We start from the raw sequence: 18,398 nt of genomic DNA, 5'->3' as shown, positions 1-18,398 counted from the left end.
TCCAGGTTCAGAGGCCCGTGGTTCAGTGGTTAGCCCTCATGATTTCAATTCTCCTTAGCTTCTCTGTCTGTATCCAAGTTACTGCTAGGTTTCAGGGTTCTTCCCCTTGGCCTCCTGAGGCTTTTACTTCATTAGTAGGGTGATGCTGTGGGTTAAACCACAGAGCCCTAGGACTTGCTGATCAGAAGGTCGGCGGTTCGAATCCCCGTGATGGGGTGAGCTCCCGTTGCTGGGTCCCAGCTCCTGCCAACCTAGCAGTTCGAAAGCATGTCAAAGTGCAAGTAGATAAATAGGTACCGCTCTGGCAGGAAGGTAAACGGCGTTTCCGTGCGCTGCTCTGGTTTGCCAGAAGCAGCTTAGTCATGCTGGCCACATGTCTGCGGACAAACGCCGGCTCCCTTGGCCTATAGAGCGAGATGAGCGCCGCAACCCCAGAGTCGGCCACGACTGGACCTAATGGTCAGGGATCCCTTTACCTTTTACCTTATACCAAGTCAGACCAGTGCTGCATATAGCTCAGTTTACTCACACTGTCTTTTGAAATCAGAGTTGCAAGGTACTAGCATCTTGTCTCAATTGAATTGTTTTCCTCCACTTTGGTCTAAACAATGGATGGCTTTTGAGGAAAGCAAAAAGAGTTTTGATTAAACTAGTGGGTTTTTCTTTGGGAAGGCTCCAGGCATCTGTATTTGAAGTTGCTGTTCTGCAAATTTTTCTTAGATTCTTGGTATCCTTTTCCCCCTTTGAAAACGTAAAGCGAGGGTGCTTTATCCCCAGTAAAGATGTTTCGGCCATACTAAAATTACTTTTAAAAATACACTTTATACCTGATTCGACATGGTAGGTAGGATTCAGTGGTGTATATGTAGCGTGAAAGAGGTCCACTAATACAATGGGACTTTCCCCCCTCTTCTCCCCCTATGTGCACCCCCAAAATATATTCTGAGTTCATAGCATAGCAGATTTAGGGTGTTCTGGGGGAGGAGAGTGCAGGAAAGTGGACCTCATTCTGTAGTTCAGTATTTTCTACATTCGTGTAGCTCTCCACGGTTTCAGAGTGAGCACATTTCCAGATATGTTGGGAGACGCCAAGGTTTTGACCTGGGACCATCTCCAAGCCAAGCAAGGGCTCTACCACTGAACTACAACTCTTCCCTATAACTGTTCAGCCCCTGCTCTCCCAAGTGTTCAGAGGCCTTTATTTAACAAACGCACCTTTTACAAAGCAAGGTTTTGGTCTATAACTTGAATTACAATTGACACGCTTCGGTGCATGGGGACAATTCACTTTTTTATATTGTCTATTACCGGGGAATTCGGGGCTGATTCTACAGCTACTGTAAAACGGGCTTTCAGTTCAAGTATGTTATAAATCGATTCTCTACGGTCTAGACGTGCCTACCTTTCCCTGACTTGACTTGCTGCCTGCAAGATACCATGTGGGAGGACCCAGTGTTTCTCATGAGACAGAGCTTATTTATCTTCTGTGACTCATTCACCTGACAGAGAAACAGCAGCCTTTTCATCAGTGGCTATTAGCTGTAATGGCGACTTGGAACTTGATGATTAGAGCCAGAATGTCAGCTTTTGGAAGCGACAACAGGAGATAGCTCTTGTCTCCATACCCTGATTGTCATTTGCATGTTACCTGCTTGGTGGTAGTGCAAAACAGGACTCTGGACTTGGTAGATATTTGGTCTGGTGCAGCAGGGCTCTTGTTACATAGGAACATAACCACTTTAAAGGTAAAGGTAAAGGGACCCCTGACCATTAAGCCCAGTCATGGCCGACTCTGGGGTTGCGGCGCTCATCTCACTTTATTGGCCGAGGGAGCCGGCGTACAGCTTCCAGGTCATGTGGCCAGCATGACTAAGCCGCTTCTGGCGAACCAGAGCAGTGCACGGAAACACTGTTTACCTTCCCGCCAGAGTGGTACCTATTTATCTACTTGCACTTTGACCTGCTTTTGAACTGCTGGGTTGGCAGGAACAGGGACCGAGCAATGGGAGCTCACCCCGTTACGGGGATTTGAACTGCCGAACTTCCGATCGGCAAGCCCTAGGCTCTGTGGTTTAACCCACGCTGCCTTAGCAGTGTTCAAAATCAGCCAAGCACCAGGCACATTTTGCACCTGCCGTTCAACCATTTGCGACCAGGTGAAGATACTTGGCCTCTCCACCATCTGGAGATGCATGCCTGGGGATCCTTGGAACCTGACTGTTTTCACACACTAATACCCTATCTTTTTTTTAAAAAAAATAATATTAAAGTTTCAACAATTACAGAAAGAAAAAATAAACATACCACATTAAACAAAAACAAAACAACACACCACAATATAAAAAGGGGGAAAAAACAACAACAGAGAAATAAAACCCATTAAACAAAAACAAAAACGCAAAAAAGAAAATGCATCAGATTTCCTCATTACCATTCTTTCATTAGCTTATTTCCTTGACCTCCTCACACCTCCCTTTTTTGTATTCTAGGTCTATTATCTATTTCAGCAAATCCTTTCCCTCTTTTAAAATTTTTGTCCTGTAAATTGTCTTAATATAATGTAGCTTTACTTTTCCTCCTTTCACCAATTAACAGTCAGTTATTCCCAAATCCTTTATATCCTTCCTGCTAAAATCATATAATATTGTTCCAACATCCTTCTAACAGATATTAATTTTACAGTGTTTCTATAAATAGTCTTTAAATTTCTTCCAATCTTCCTCCACCGACTTTTCTCCCTGGTCTTGGATTCTGCCAGTCATTTCCGCCAGTTCCATATAGTCCATCACCTTCATCTGCCATTCTTCCCGGGTGGGTAAATCTTGTGTCTTCCAATACTTTGCAATAAGTATTCTTGCTGCTGTTGTAGCATACATAAATAAAGTTCCCCTATCAATGATATTTTATCTGTACAATTAGAATGAGTTTCTGGAATCAGATTGCTTTTTCTGTGCAGCCTGAGCAGGAGCAGTCAGCCTTAAGAAAAAGAGGTTGGAATTGGCCAATAGATATGCGGACTGGATCAAGGGACTTCTCTTCTTTAAGTTCTCAGAGCTCTTAACCCAGCTGAAGGTTCTCATCTGAACAGGCCAGATATTTAACTAAAAATCAGTCACAGTCAGTCCATCATTTGAAAAAAATACGATTTTAGAGCAGGCATAGGCAAACTCAGCCCTCCAGATGTTTTGGGACTACAATTCCCACCATCCCTGACCACTGGTCCTGTTAGCTAGGGATGTTGGGAGTTGTAGTCCCAAAACATCTGGCAGGCCGAGTTTGCCTATGCCTGCTTTAGAGCCATCTTGTCCCCCAAATGGCAACTAGACATTCCGTTTTGGCAAAGAATTTATGCTTTTGAATTATGGTGCTGGAGGAGACTCTTGGGAGTCCCATGGACTGCAAGAAGATCCAACCTATCCATTCTGAAGGAAATCAGCCCTGAGTGCTCACAGGAAGGACAAATCCTGAAGCTGAGGCTCCAATACTTTGGCCACCTCATGAGAAGAGAAGACTCCCTGGAAAAGACCCTGATGTTGGGAAAGATGGAGGGCACAAGGAGAAGGGGATGACAGAGGACGAGATGGTGGGACAGTGTTCTCGAAGCTACCAGCATGAGTTTGACCAAACTGCGGGAGGCAGTGGAAGACAGGAGTGCCTGGCGTGCTCTGGTCCAGGGGGTCACAAAGAGTCAGACACGACTAAACAACAACAACACAACAACCTTGTTTTAAGGAGCCATTTGGTGCCTAGCTTATATAGCTGATTTTCTAACACTACGCCTTATACAGAGTCAGACCGTAGAACCATAGAATTGTAGACTTGGAAAGGGGCCATGAGGTTCATCTAGTCCAACCCTCTGCAATGCTCTGCAGCCACTGGTCCATCTAGCTCAGTATCATCTATGCTGATTGACAGAAGGTCCCCGGGGTTTCAGACAGGGTTCTCTCCCAGTCCTACCTGGAGATCAAATCTGGGATTTTTTGTGTGTAGAGCTCAGCTGCTGAACCGTGTCTGTTCTTATGTATCTTCTGAATTCATAACCCAATACTGAACTGACTCAGACTCTGCAATCACTGTCTAGCTTTCCTATGTAGGTAGTATTCTGTGGCATGGATGAATGTCCATCATGCTGGTCCCCACCTGGAGCGGATTTGCTACCTGACTTTGAACTAGGCCTCCTTAGAAATAATTCAATAGGGCTCCATTCTTGAATCTGGTGCTCTCGAGACCTTTTGGACTACAACTTCCACTACCCCTGTTCCTTGATTAGAGTGTTTGGTGTATTTATTTATTTAGATAATTTATACCCCGCTCTTCAACCAAAAAGGCTCTCAGAACGACATCCATCAACATCCTGGAGGAATGCTTTGCTAGGGGATGTGATTTCCTTGAAAATCCTGGGGGGAATCAGGGTGGTGGTGGTGGTGGTGGTTTTGCTCCCTGAAAGGAATTCTGGTTAACGTTCATTAGAATATTGCTGTTGGTTTGGGAGCTCAGTCTGAATGATGCCCTGAATCCTTTCCAGTTCCCAGAGTACAGGGAAGATTAGAATCTAACGGTGGATCCTGTTGCTGAACTAGTCAGACAAGCTTTTTCGCAAGGCAGTGACCTTCGCTGGCCACTTAGGTGCCCTCATCAGCATCCCAAAAGAATGAGCTCAGTTGCAAGAGCTTCAAAGAAGAGAAGGTGCCCTCCATGAGTGGGCCTTTTCTCCACCCCCTGTCCTAGCTGCTAGGTAGGAGTGCAGTAACCAGAGTTGTATGTGAGTGAGCTGGAAACAGACTGGAAACTGGAGACACAGAGACCTGCTTGCTCTGTGCTGGATCCATAGAATTATACAGTCATACCTCTTGTTACGTTCTGTTCAAGTTATGTCTTTTCAGGTTTCGTCCTGCAGCAACCCGGAAGTACCGGAAAGGGTTACTTCCGGGTTTCGCCACTCACACATGCGCAAACACGCAAAATGACGTCACACGCATGTGCAGAAGTGGTGACTCGCGACCCGCGTGTGTGCATATGCGGGTTGCATTTCTTTCAGGTTGCGAACGGGGCTCTGGAACAGATCCTGTTCGCAACCAGAGGTACCACTGTATATCCTAAAGATACCACAGTCTGCACTGATCTTTATTCCAGGGAAACTGAACCCGAGTAAATGCTTAGAACCCCATTGCGTAATGATATTAACCTGACATTCCGGCATTACTCAAACCGGTGCTTTCAGAATGGCATTCTGTGCTTCCTTTGAGGGGATAATATAATGCAGAGTACATATTTGTTTCATGTCACACTCCTTATGCATGTGCTGTAAAGCGATACTTTTTACTTTTTGTTCCCGGAATTGGTAGTTATGTGCAGCCTGTGTAGTTGACAGCATACAACTTGAAGCCAAGTGGCATGAATGCGCTTTCTTTGATCAGCTTTTCACTAGTAATTTTGCTTGATGTGATTGGTAGGTTTATTTTACAAAATGATTCTTGGTTCGCAGCAGTAACAGCAGCGCATTTTGCATTTAAATGCGCCTCTCACTTTGGACTCGTTGGAATAGCCACGTTTATCTAAAAGGCCGTATTGGTCCAAAAGTGGAAGGGGAAACCTTCCACAATCCACACTTGGGAAAGATCAAAATGACACAGGGACACAGAAAGCTGCCTTATGCCAAGTGAGACCACTGTCTACCTCAGTGCTGCCCACACTAACTGGCAGTGACTCTCCAGGGTTTGAACCTGGGACCAAAGGCCTGGTTAAAGAGGAATGTTTTTGCCTAGCAGCGACTAAAGGTGCATAATGAAGGTGCCAGGCAAACCTCCCTGGGGAGAGCATTCCACAAACGGGGAGCCATTGCAGAGAAGGCCCTTTCTCATGTTGTTACCCTCTGAGAGCCAGTGTGGTGTAATGGTTAAGAGCGATAGACTCGTAATCTGGTGAACCAGGTTCGCGTCTCTGCTCCTCCACATGCAGCTGCTGGGTGACCTTGGGCTAGTCACACTTCTTTGAAGTCTCTCAGCCCCACACACCTCACAGAGTGTTTGTTGAGGGGGAGGAAGGGAAAGGAGAATGTTGGCCACTTTGAGACTCCTTCGGGTAGTGATAAAGCGGGATATCGAATCCAAACTCCTCCTCCTCCTCCTCCTCCTCCTCCTCCTCTGGACCTTTTGTGGAGGAAGCACGTGAGCAAGGACCTCAGAAGATGATCATAGGGCCATGCTCTCTTCTTCTCTAGAAGTAGGCTCAGGGATCTGAACCTGGTCTTAGCTGGAGACTCTGCAGCCACTCCTGGGTTTTGAGAGACTATAGGCCTGTTCATCTGCTTTCACTTGAGTGGGGAATACGAATGAATGGAGAGGGTAGGTGCTGACTCAATGTGAGGTGGTGAGGGCTGAAGTGCATGGAGGCTGATGCACGTGGGTATATTGTGGGGGCGTGGGGTCAGAGTCCACTCTTCTCCCCACATGCAATTGCCCTAGTTCGTGTTTACATTCCCTGTTCAGGGACGGCAGCTGGTTGGGGCCGTTCTCTTTATATAATGTGGCAAGTGGTTGTTAGGGAGTTCTGCCAGTCTTATGAAACTTTAGCATTATGAATCAGAGCACATCCTTCTGTGTGACATTATCATTTTATTTTTCTTTCTCCATTTGCCGAAATAGGAATATTCCTTCTGTAGGTAACAATGGGATTTGAGTTTTGATAACGGCAGTGGCCCTCATGCAAAGCTGACAACCCCCCCGCCTCTTCTAGTTTCTCTCCCAGGTTTCTCTCCCCTTATTTAAATATCAAAAATTCAGATGCTTTCAGAAGTGGTGGTATTGGAAAGGGAAGCGTGGGTGTTATTGCAAGGTTGAGCCAATCCATTTTTATCTCATTATATATCTTTTTTTACCTAATGCTTTTTTATTATGTGAACTGTGCTGGGTTTTTAGATCCGATGCAGGGATGACGTTGCTATAACAACACGATGATTCATGTAATTTCTGCAACATTCTGTTGGGTGGGTTTTGCAGCTTGAAAGCTTCTATGCAGTAGTGATGGGGGTTCCTCTTGCTTGGTTCTGTCCACCCCACCGCAAATATGGTACCCAAGGGTCTTACAAATTCCCACCATCTTTGGTAGCAGACACCAATTGTTCACATGGCTTCCATGAAGTTCTTTGTTGACGGATGTGATGTATTGTGTTGGACATCAAACTGAGTTTCAGAAGCAAGGTCGAGGATGATAGGATGATTATTATTATTTAGTTCCACTCCCAACTTAGCAAGTGTGGCATTCACACTGCACCTTTGAGGGATTTGGAGCAATTCTGAAGCATCTCTAGCTATTCAAGCTCAAGGAGAAGAGGGAAGTTGGCTTCATTCCAAAGGTAGCCAACCCTTGAGATGTGGTTGGACTACACTTCCCATCACCCCTGACCATTGACCCTGCTGCCGGGGGGCTGAGTCCAACTAGAAATGGAAAGCACACTGTTGGCAACTCCTGCTCCCATACATCCCGGAAGAGAAGACAGCCAAATAAAAGCCAGGTAGACTTGACAGTAAAAAGGTAAAGGGACCCCTGACCATTTAGGTCCAGTCGTGACTAACTCTGGGGTTGCGGCACTCATCTCGCTTTATTGGCCGAGGGAGCCGGCGTTTGTCCACAGACAGCTTCCGGGTCATGTGGCCAGCATGACTAAGCCGCTTCTGGCGAACCAGAGCAATGCACAGAAACGCCGTTTACCTTCCCGCCGGAGTAGTACCTATTTATCTACTTGCACTTTGAGGTGCTTTCGAACTGCTAGGTTGGCAGGAGCAGGGACCGAGCAACAGGAGCTCACCCCGTCGTGGGGATTCGAGCCGCCGACCTTCTGATCGGCATGTCCTAGGCTCTGTGGCTTAACACACAGCGCCACCCACGTCCCTTTGACTTGACAGTAGCGCCTCTCAAAATGTTGATATTAAAGAGAAGGTGGAATAGAAGTGGTAGCTCAGTGAATGGTTTAGCCGTGAATGTTATGTTCTGTAGCATTTGTGCATCAATCCTGCTGGTTGAGGCCAATGGCCCATCTAGTCCAGCATCCTGTTCTCACAGCACCCAGCCAGATACCTGTGGGAAACCCACAAGAAGGATTTGAGCATAAGAGCTCTCTCCTTGTTTGTGATTTCCAGCAACTGCTGTTCTTCTTTCTCTTTCTTTGGTGATCCCTCATAGCTGAGTAAGATTGTCTTCCATAAACACAGTTTTAACAATGAGTCCATAAGTGACTATGGAGGCCAATTCTGGATCCACACGTCCTTCCACAGTGGGGACATAGGTTTCCGGGCAGTAGTTGATCACGGTGTAGGTTTGCCAAGTGTGCCTTCCTCTTAGCACGTTTCTCCCTTGCGTCCTGAGTTCGAGTGTCTTCAAAGCCCGTGACACCTTTGGTAAAGGCTGTTCTTCAACTGAAGCGCTCACAGGCAAGTGTTTCCCAATTGCTGGTGTTTATACTACCATTTTTTAGATTTGCCTTGAGAGAGTCTTTAAACCTCTTTTGTTGACCACCAGCATTACACTTTCCATTTTTAAGTTGGGAATAGAGTAGTTGCTTTGGAAGACGAATAATCAGGCATCCTCACAACATGACCAGTCCAAGAAAGTTGATGTTGAAGAATCATTGCTTTGACACTGGTGATCTTTGCTTCTTCCAATACACTGGTATTAGTTCATTTGTTTTCCCAAGTGATGTGTAGAATTTTTCGGAGACCCTGTTTATGGAATCTTTTGGGGAGAGCAGGTACAGCATAGCCATCAGGGTTGGTAGTCATCTAAAGCCCTCTCTTGCATGAGTTTGCTTAGTCCTCTTTTAAAGCCATCCAAGTTGGCGGCCATCCCTGCCTCTTGTTGGAGCAAATTCTGTACTTCGACTATATGGTTGTCAAGCCTCTGCTTAAAGACCTCCAAAGAAGGAGACTCCACCACACTCCTTGGCAGCAAATTCCACTGTCAAACAGCTCTTTCTGTCAGGAAGTTCTTCCTAATGTTTAGGTGGAATCTTCTTTCTTGTAGTTTGGAGCCATTGCTCCGTGTCCGCTTCTCTGGAGCAGCAGAAAACAACCTTTCTCCCTCCTCTATGTGACATCCTTTTATATATTTGAACATGGCTATCATATCACCCCTTAACCTCCTCTTCTCCAGGCTAAACATGCCCAGCTCCCTTAGCCGTTCTTCATAAGGCATCGTTTCCAGGCCTTTGACCATTTTGGTTGCCCTCCTCTGGACACGTTCCAGTTTGTCAGTGTCCTTCTTGAACTGTGGTGCCCAGAACTGGACACAGTACTCCAGGTGAGGTCTGACCAGAGCAGAATACAGTGGCACTATTACTTCCCTTGATCTAGATCCTATACTCCTATTGATGCAGCCCAGAATTGCACTGGCTTTTTTAGCTGCCGCGTCACACTGTTGGCTCATGTCAAGTTTGTGGTCAACCAAGACTCCTAGATCCTTTTCACATGTACTGCTCTCAAGCCAGGTGTCACCCATCTTGTATTTGTGCCTCTCATTTTTTTTGCCCAAGTGCAATACTTTACATTTCTCCCTTCAATGGCCCTTGTGGTCTCTTCCAACTCTATGATTCTATGATTCTATGATTCTTTTGTCTGTTCCGTTTCATGGGATGTCCACCTGTTCTAGTGTTACCAGAGAGGGAGAAAAAAAACACCTTTCTAAATCCACTTTCTCCACACCATGTAAAAAATGCTTCTGTTAGAGTCCTCCTGGTGGTGCAGCAATAAAACTGCTAGCACATTTGCAAAGCTAAGCAGGGTCCGATATGGTTTCAAATTGGATGGGGTACCAGGTGTTGAGATACCCGCATTGGACTAGAGGACTGACCTCCAGGATCCATCCCAACTCTACAGTTCTTTTACTTTGAACCTCTTACTCCCCTATTCAGCCGCTCTCCCTATTTAGCTGTTGACAATCTCTTGTCCAAGCAAATATTAAATGCTTGGGCCCTTCCACTTATCCTCTCTCACCAGTTTTACAAGGGCATTTCTTCCTTCGGTCTCTATGCCTTTAAATTCGGGAGCGACCTATTTTCAAACTGAAAGGTTCTTTGGGCAGGGATGGTGGGGGATGTACCTTAGATGGCTTGGAAAGTTGCATTAAGAGTCTGGCGTGACAGATAAAAACACACAGTTGACCCTGCCTTCCTGTCCTGGCTAATTATATTAAACTCCATTTGCATGCTGACATGAGAGTTTAAGAGGGGTCGTTGGAGCCTCGATGCATATTAAATCTGCAAAATGACAGTCCGAGGCCAGGGGAGCATTGGACAAGTGGCAATTAGGCCACTAAGAGGATCACACCATGTTTTTGTATTGCCGGGAGAGGTCTGCCGATCTTTGCCTTTAAATGCTTGACAGAGGCACCCAGAGGTGCCTCTTGACAGCATTAGTGGCAGGATCAGTGCGGTGAAAGACAGCAGGCGGCCTCTTAGCAGAAAGTGGTGCAGTAGGTGTTTTGCGGAAAAATAGTAAGCCATCAGCAGAGCGGCCCAGTAGCCCCTGCCAGATTCCTTGCTCCTTTGGTCCTGCTGAGGGAACTATGTCACTCAAAGGATGTGCTGGCCTTCCCAAAATCTGCTTTGAGGTTTATTTTTTCATCCAAGTAGGATATGAACATCGGCCAATCACTGCCTCACAGCCTAACCTGCCTAGCAGTGTAGATGAGAAGGGAGATAACCATAAATTCCTCTTGGGGGAAAAATATGGGATATAAATGCAACATACAACCAGATAGTTCTGAGGGTGGTCGAATGAGTTCTATGGGGGATTGATTTTTTTTATGAATACTCCTGAATTTTATTTTTTAATCCCTGCAAGTAGAAAAGTAGAGCGTCAAGAGTCCAGCCCATCCTTCTCCTTGCTGTGCTGGTTTCCTATTGCAGTGGCCTTCTCCCCTTGCTCCCCAGCAGTCTGAGATGGTATGTTCGATTCTACCACCTCAGAAGGACCTAGTTGGATCAGGACCATGACCCATCTAGTCCAGTGTTGTGTTGTCACAGCAGAGAACCAGGTGCCTCTTGGAAGTCCCATGATTCCTGTGTTGAAGGGGGTTGCATTAGATGACCTTTGGAGTCCCAGCTCTACTATTCTCTGATTCTATGCATTAAGGAGCAGAACAAAACACAGCTTCCTTCCCACTTCAAGAATTGCTCTACCTCCCCAAGATCTGTACCGTGCCACACTATTTTCTCCATGCTGCCTCTTAAAGGGTAAAGGGACCCCTGACCATTAGGTCCAGTCGCGGAGGACATGCTTTCGAACTGCTAGGTTGGCAGGAGCAGGGACCGAAAACGGAAGCTCACCCTGTCGCGGGGATTCGAACCTCCGACCTTCTGATCGACAAGTCCTAGGCTCTGTGCTTTAGACCACAGCACCACCCATGCTGCTTCTTAGTCTGGGTCAATTACTCTCATTTCTGCTTTGTCCCCTCACTTTCTTACCTTAACTACCAGCAGAAGTTCTAGTTACAGGTAGGTAGCCATGTTGGTCTGCCGTAGTCGAAACAATTTTTTTAAAAAATTCCTTCCAGTAGCACCAGTAGATTTGCCAAAAAAGCCCACCTCATTGTATTTTTAAAGTGAAGCATTTTCCCCCGATGTGCTCAGTATAGTTGCAGTTTTAAAGCTGGCTGGATTTGGGGGGGAAGTATTTGCTTAATCTCTTTCCATTGACGTTTCTCCTTTTTCCTTTTTGGTATGTTTTAAAATAATTATTACCTGTCCAAAGCATTTGAGGCTGGGAAGGCTGATAATTAGTAGGTCTGCAAACCTTAATTGGTTTAATCGGCAGATCAATCCACAAAAGCTTTAATTGATTAATTTGTAGGGCTCCAAGTTGAGGCACACTTTCCTTTTATTTATTTTCTTCCGGCGAGCTACTACGTTAGGGAACAAAAAGGAATATAACAAAAAGGAATACAACAGCAAAAAAATCGTAGTGTGGTGTTCTAATTTCCAAGCGCTTCACCACAATTCATTCCCCACAAGTGTTCCCAAACAGATAGTTACCCTCTCCTGCCATCCCACCTTAAAACAATATTGCATTTATCTATGAATAGACTTCACCCAAACCTGCTGATTTCTGCCTCTTGTGCATGAATGATGCAATCTAAGTTAAAGCAGTAGGGAGCATGAACTGAACACCAGAAACAAAGGGAATCGTGTCTTCCTAGCCACATGTTTCGGTGGTACCTTGGTTCTCAAACTCCTTGGCACTCAAACAACTTGGAACCCAAACACTGCAAACCCAGAATTAAGTGTTCCAGTTCGCAAACTTCTTTCGGAAGCCAAATGTGCTCTGTTTTGAGTGTTACACTTCGGTTTTGGGTGCCACGCTTCCGTTTTGAGTGTTATGCTGAGCTCTGTCTATTTTTGCTATTTATTTTCCGTTTTTGTTTTTGCGGCTCTTTTGGTTTCGTTTTTGTGACTGTGTGGAAGAACCCAGTTCAGCTACTGATTGATTGATTGATTGTGTGACTGCAGTACATTGTTTATTGCTTTCATTTTATGGATCAAGGCTCTTGTTAGATAGTAAAAAATCATGATAAATTGCTGTTTCAGGGGTTGTTTTTAAAAGTCTGGAACGGATTAATCCATTCTGCATTATGGGAAAGCATGCCTTGGTTTTGGAATGGACTTCCGGAACGGATTAAGTTTGAGAACCAAGGTACCACCGTATAGTCCTGTACAGTTGCACCAAACTGTTGTTGGCATCCGACTGTCGCAAGAAGCAATGGAAGTGCACCTCCGGGGGTGAAGTCAAACTGGTACATTAGCAGTACCGAGGTGACTTCCCTGGGGTGCAAGCTTGGGTAATGTGTCTGCAGGGACTGGGCTTCCCAGACAACAAGACCTGCCCCTCTTGGCCTCACTGTTGTTGTCCAAAGGAAAGCAGAGCAAGACTGTTGGCATCAGCTTGTCTGCAGGAGTTGCCAGAATGAGGCATACAAAGTACCATCCAACTGCCTTAGGGACTTCACTCTGGATTTGTGCAGGGTTGACTCCTTAGCCTTTTCTTCTTCTGAAGATATCTGGCAAAAAACTACTCGTTGCAGAGTCCTTGGTATAGTAGTACTGGTAATAGTAATAGTAGCAGTAGTAGTAGTAATAATAGTAATAATAAATTATTTACACCCTGCCCATCTGGCTGGGCTTCCCCAGCCACTCTGGGCGGCTTCCAACAGAATATTAAAATACAGTAATCCATCAAACATTAAAAGCTTCCCTAAACAGGGCTGCCTTCAGATGTCTTCTAAAAGTCTGGTAATTGTTGTTTCTTTGACATCTGGTGGGAGGGTGTTCCATAGGGTGGGTGCCACCACCGAGAAGGCCCTCTGCCTGGTTCCCTGTAACTTGGCTTCTTGCAGCGAGGGAACTGCCAGAAGGCCCTCAGTGCTGGACCTCAGTGTCTGGGCAGAACGATGGGGGGTGGAGACGCTCCTTCAGGTATACTGGACCGAGGCCGTTTAGGGCTTTAAAGGTCAGTGCCAACACTTTGAATTGTGCTCGGAAACATACTGGGAGCCAGTGTAGGTCTTTCAAGACCGGTGTTATGTGGTCTCAGCAGCTGCTCCCAGTCACCAGTCTAGCTGCTGCATTCTGGATTAGTTGTAGTTTCCGGGTCACCTTCAAAGGTAGCCCCACATAGAGCACATTGCAGTAGTCCAAGCGAGAGATAACTAGAGCATGCACCACTCTGGCGAGACAGTCTGCAGGCAGGTAAAATAGCTTCATTCACATTGCTTCCACTAGGAAAGGGTCCTTAGAGGCTATTTATTTGAAGTGTTTATTTAGCAATGTTTCTATATTTCATTGAAAGTTAATTATTGCAACCATGCTGTAAGACTGGCCAACATTATCATTACCATCCATTTCCTAGATCTGTGCATAGGCTGAAGCAGAGAATATGTGGTCTGTTTCCGAGGATGTTCATAGCAATGTGGAATCTGAATCGCTGCACCAAATTTCTGTTTGGTTTCAATGATCAACACAATCTGTTTAGGGTAAATTGGACTCTACATTACTCATTCAGTCCCCACCCCCCATATTGTTTCCATAGATTGTCGAGAGAATCTTGGCTGATCGGGAGAGGTGGACTTTGGGAAACCTCCATAGAAAATTTGGTATTGTTTCTGCACAAGGTAATGACAAGTTAAGTTCTTAAATTTAGTGACCTGATACTTGGGGGTTGTGTATTGAATAGGATGGTGTGCTATTTCCCTTGCCTCTGGGTCCCAGAGTTGGCTTGAGGAGAACTCTAATTCAGATGATGCACCAGCCATTCTTCTTGAGGGGCTATGCTGCCGTAGCCTGAAAACGTGGCTCTTCCATCAATCATCTTCTCAATCTGAAGTCCTTTAATATTGCAACAATCTCCGCTGGCAGATGGAGCCAATGGAAGTGCCACCAGCCTTTTTAAGATTGCAGAGGACTTTAAGCCTTTGCTGATATAGTGTCAGGCCAAACTCATTTCCCTCCACACTGGGCTCACTGGGAGCTGTCCAGGGTCCTGGTTTGCCTTATCCCACCTTAGCCTGGACCAGAAGAAGCTCTGGTATTTGTTACTACCTTCCCTGTGACATTTCAGCCCCAATGGAACAGGATAGGTAGGATGTCGCTGAAGACAAATGCAAAAATCCTTCCTAGATTTTTTTTTTTGGATTACAACTCCTATCATTTCCACCCAAAAAACATCTGGGTTGGGGAAGGCTGGTTTAAAGTGAGGTTAATGATTCCTAGACTAGTCACATGGGTGATCTAGTCACAAGCCAATCATGACTGGAGCAATGCTTCTTGAACAGGAAGACCCATCCGTACCATGTCATAGAACCCAAAGCCACTAGAGTGACACCTTTTGATGCTGATGTCTTCCTCTCTCCTCCCCAATCACTCTCCTGCTTGTTACTCAATCCTGATATAAGCATGGGTTTTCTATGCCCATACAAGAAAGGACAGTAAACTGTGGGTGCTATCTTGTTCTGTTAGTGCAAGGACTTTGGCTTTGTAATAGAACTTCCCCTCTTCTCCCTATGCAGCCCATAAATAATTTGTAGGGCTCCTCCTAACCCACCAGAATGGAGTTTGGTTGAGGATGGGCACCTGTGGTGAGAAGGAGAGCAGCTCTGTTGTGCAATTGGAAATCCTTCATCTTATGGAACAAGTGCATTGGATGCTCATCCCTTCATAAAGTGTCATCTCAAAGGCTTCTGAAGGACCACTTAGTTTGCTATGGAGGTGAGAAGAAGCTGATACAGTGTCTTCTAGGAAGTTTGATGTAGCTATAAGGATGTGATAGCTGGTGATGGACCAGTTAGTGCATTTCAAGCCCTCCAAATTACATTCTTCTTTGAAGACCTTGGCAGTATCCCAGTGGGTGTGTAACTCCACCATTGGTTTGCCTCTGAGTTAACACGTAATGAATTACCATCCAGCCCACAAATCTAAAATGTTTGATGGGTCGATCTAATTGGCTGTATTTCAATCTATGCCTATAACTTAAAGGGCATTGAAAATGACCGGTAGATTGAAACAGGTCTTGCGATTGTATATAAAAACATTTTTGGGGGGAACACAGACATTCTTGTGTGTGTTCAGATTTGACCCAGTGAAGCAGTATACTAGCAATTTCATCCATATTAACTCTCAATTGACACGTTTATTATTCCTGTGCAAGTAGAGTTGTGCTTTGTTACTCTCTCTCTGAGGTGAAGCTAGTCACACATAATGCTTCATTACAATGTTTTCGGCAGAAGATTTCTATGGTGTGCTATGGATGTTTTCAGTAACGCAGGATTTAATACACTTACTTCGTTAAAAAGAAGGGGGGAAAGAAAGGCCCTTGAAACTTTTTGAAATCTATCCCAACTTTTCGTGGCTGCTGTCATAGCTCTGGCATATTTTGACACTAACGACTAGAGCTGAAGCGATAGGAGGTAAGAATTGTACAATGTTGCCTGCAGGTCTTGATGGCGAAGCTAGGTTAGCTACCATGGAAACGGAGTGAGCCATGGTCCCCTGTTCAGTGAGATGTTCCTGGGCTACCCACTGGTGATTTTTGCAAAGTTAATTGTTTTATGTAGAAATGTGCAAGCAGAGAACATCGGAGGCAAACCTACCCCTTCAGAATGTGGGCTCCGAACCTCATCACTGAAAACAAATACTTGCACGCTAACAAGAAATTTAATAAATGATAAGTAATAATACCCCCCTGCCTCCTCCAAACAACATCCATCTTAGTTCTTTTTGCAAGTCCCTGGATTTCATCAGATAGCATTTCAAGCAAAAGAACTTTATAAATTATAGTATTGAATTTAAGAAGGATATTGACAAAAAATGGAGCATGTCCATCAATTCTTGCCTAACGTAATGTTTTGGGGAGAATTGGGGTGTTCTTGGGTGAAATATGCAAGGCATTTAGTGGGGATCTGAATGTTTGGACAAGCATGTTGTTCAGCCCGGGTAAAGCAAGAACAGCAGGATTTAACATGAGTGCTCAGAAACATGAGGAGATGTCTTATTACGGAACACACAGACCAACTTACTGTTCCAAGGTGTAACAGTGACTCTATAAGGCTTCTTTAAAAGTCCATTCTTCCCCCAAACACATGCCCTGCATATGCTATCAAGCAGGCTATCAAGTTGGGGAAGAGTAGAGTAGCTGAATCCAGGAATGTGAAGATCTGTCACTGGTTACTGGTATGGTGGTCTGGAACCCCCCAGTGAATTTTGTTCATGGGGGGATTTGAAAAAATCAGCAGAGAGTTGTTGCCTTCAAGCCCTGTTTCTGCGCCTCTTGGAAGCCTCTGATTGGCCATTATGGGAAATGGGATTCTGCACTTCATTAACCTTTGGCCAGATCCATCTGTGCTTTTCATTGCAGCAACTGTTTTTGTAATTGAAGGATCTAGAACTGGAGACCCCACAGTTCATTTTTGCAAGGGGGTGGGGGATTTTCCCCTGTTCCCGAGAGGGGGATGATGGCTTCAAGATGCCAAATTTAATGAGTCCCTGTTTTTAATCTGTGCAGAAATAGCTTAGCATCTGGTTGGGTTCATCTGTGAGTAACAAGGTCCCTCCCATGTTGTTCCCTGGACCTTTCCTTCAAGCGCTGTGTAGGCTGGAGATGAATAATGTCTTTCATGTGGAAAGCGTCGAGAATTCCAAAGTACCCTGGCGAGATGCACAAATAAACCTTCAGAGGTTCCTGCACATGCACACATATCTTCTGCTGCTTTCTGGTTGCCGTGTGGAGGTTTCCTTGCTAACCCATCATTTGACTTGCTAGGGTTGCGCTGGGCATGTTGAACCAGGAGGCCCTGGTGCTGGCGTTCATTTACCACTACCTTCAGCCACCAGGGCTGATGGAGAACTAAGCCAGAATGCAGCCATTGCAGGCCTCTTAATCTTCGGCAATCAATTGACCCAGGAGAGCTTCTCCCAAACCTTCTATACAGGAACATAAGACAAGTGGTCCCTCTTTTCAAATAGTGTCTACGGAAATGGGCAGAAGCTCTCCAGGGTCTCCCAGCCTTAACTGCTGTTGTTGTTGTTTAGTCGTGTCTGACTCTTCGTGACACCATGGACCAGAGCACTCCAGGCACTCCTGTCTTCCACTGCCTCCCGCAGTTTGGTCAAACTCATGCTGGTAGCTTCGAGAACACTGTCCAACCATCTCGTCCTCTGTCATCCCCTTCTCCTTGTGCCCTCAACCTTTCCCAACATCAGGGTCTTTTCCAGGGACTCTCCTCTTCTTATGAAGTGGCCAAAGTCTTGGAGCCTCAGCTTCAGGATCTGTCCTTTCAGTGAGCACTCAGGGCTGATTTCCTTAAGAATGGATAGGTTTGATCTTTTTGCAGTCCATGGGACTCTCAAGAGTCTCCTCCCACACCAGAATTCAAAAGCATCAAACCTGGGACCTTCTGAATGCAAAGCAGACGCTCCATCACTGAGCTAAGGACCTTCCCTCTGTGCCATGTACTGTGTCATGTACTTCATCAATGTGGACAACTCATGGCTAGGAGGAAACACTAGGCTACGGCTTTAGGTTTCCATGTACCTGCACCATTTACAAAGAGGCCCACTTTTCCGTTAGCAATGTCTTCTAATGGCAAGCAGCTCGAAATGGGCCTGCAGACATTGAAAGGATCCCTGCTTTTCCCTGTTGCTTTGAAAATTGATAAGAATTTTGGATCTCCCCACTCCCATCTGCCCGGGTTTCAGTTCTGCTCTTTAACTGAAGTGTGATGGGTAAAACCTCTATTTTTGTTGCAATTCATTCCCAGAGCTACTTGATAGCTTTCCAGATCTGTCACACTCTCAAATCAAACTTGACACCCTTATAATAGGGCGTGTTAAATATATAATGGTGTCATTTGTGTATTTG

The 18,398-nt window shown here is 45.4% G+C and overlaps 1 protein-coding gene across 1 annotated transcript in view; it reads left to right on the top strand.

Annotated features, from left to right (window-relative positions):
• Positions 1 to 18,398, top strand: part of TSNARE1 (t-SNARE domain containing 1) — a 394,489-nt gene that overhangs the window by 39,753 nt on the left and 336,338 nt on the right. The window contains exon 2 of the mRNA XM_079984518.1: positions 14,076 to 14,157. The gene's annotated coding sequence lies outside the window, so the exon portion shown is untranslated. The remainder of the gene's footprint in view (positions 1 to 14,075; positions 14,158 to 18,398) is intronic.

The sequence above is a fragment of the Podarcis cretensis genome (genome assembly GCF_951804945.1).
Source record: "Podarcis cretensis genome assembly, chromosome: 7".
NCBI classification, from domain to species: Eukaryota; Metazoa; Chordata; class Lepidosauria; order Squamata; family Lacertidae; genus Podarcis; species Podarcis cretensis.
This window is presented reverse-complemented; position numbering and strand designations above follow the sequence as displayed.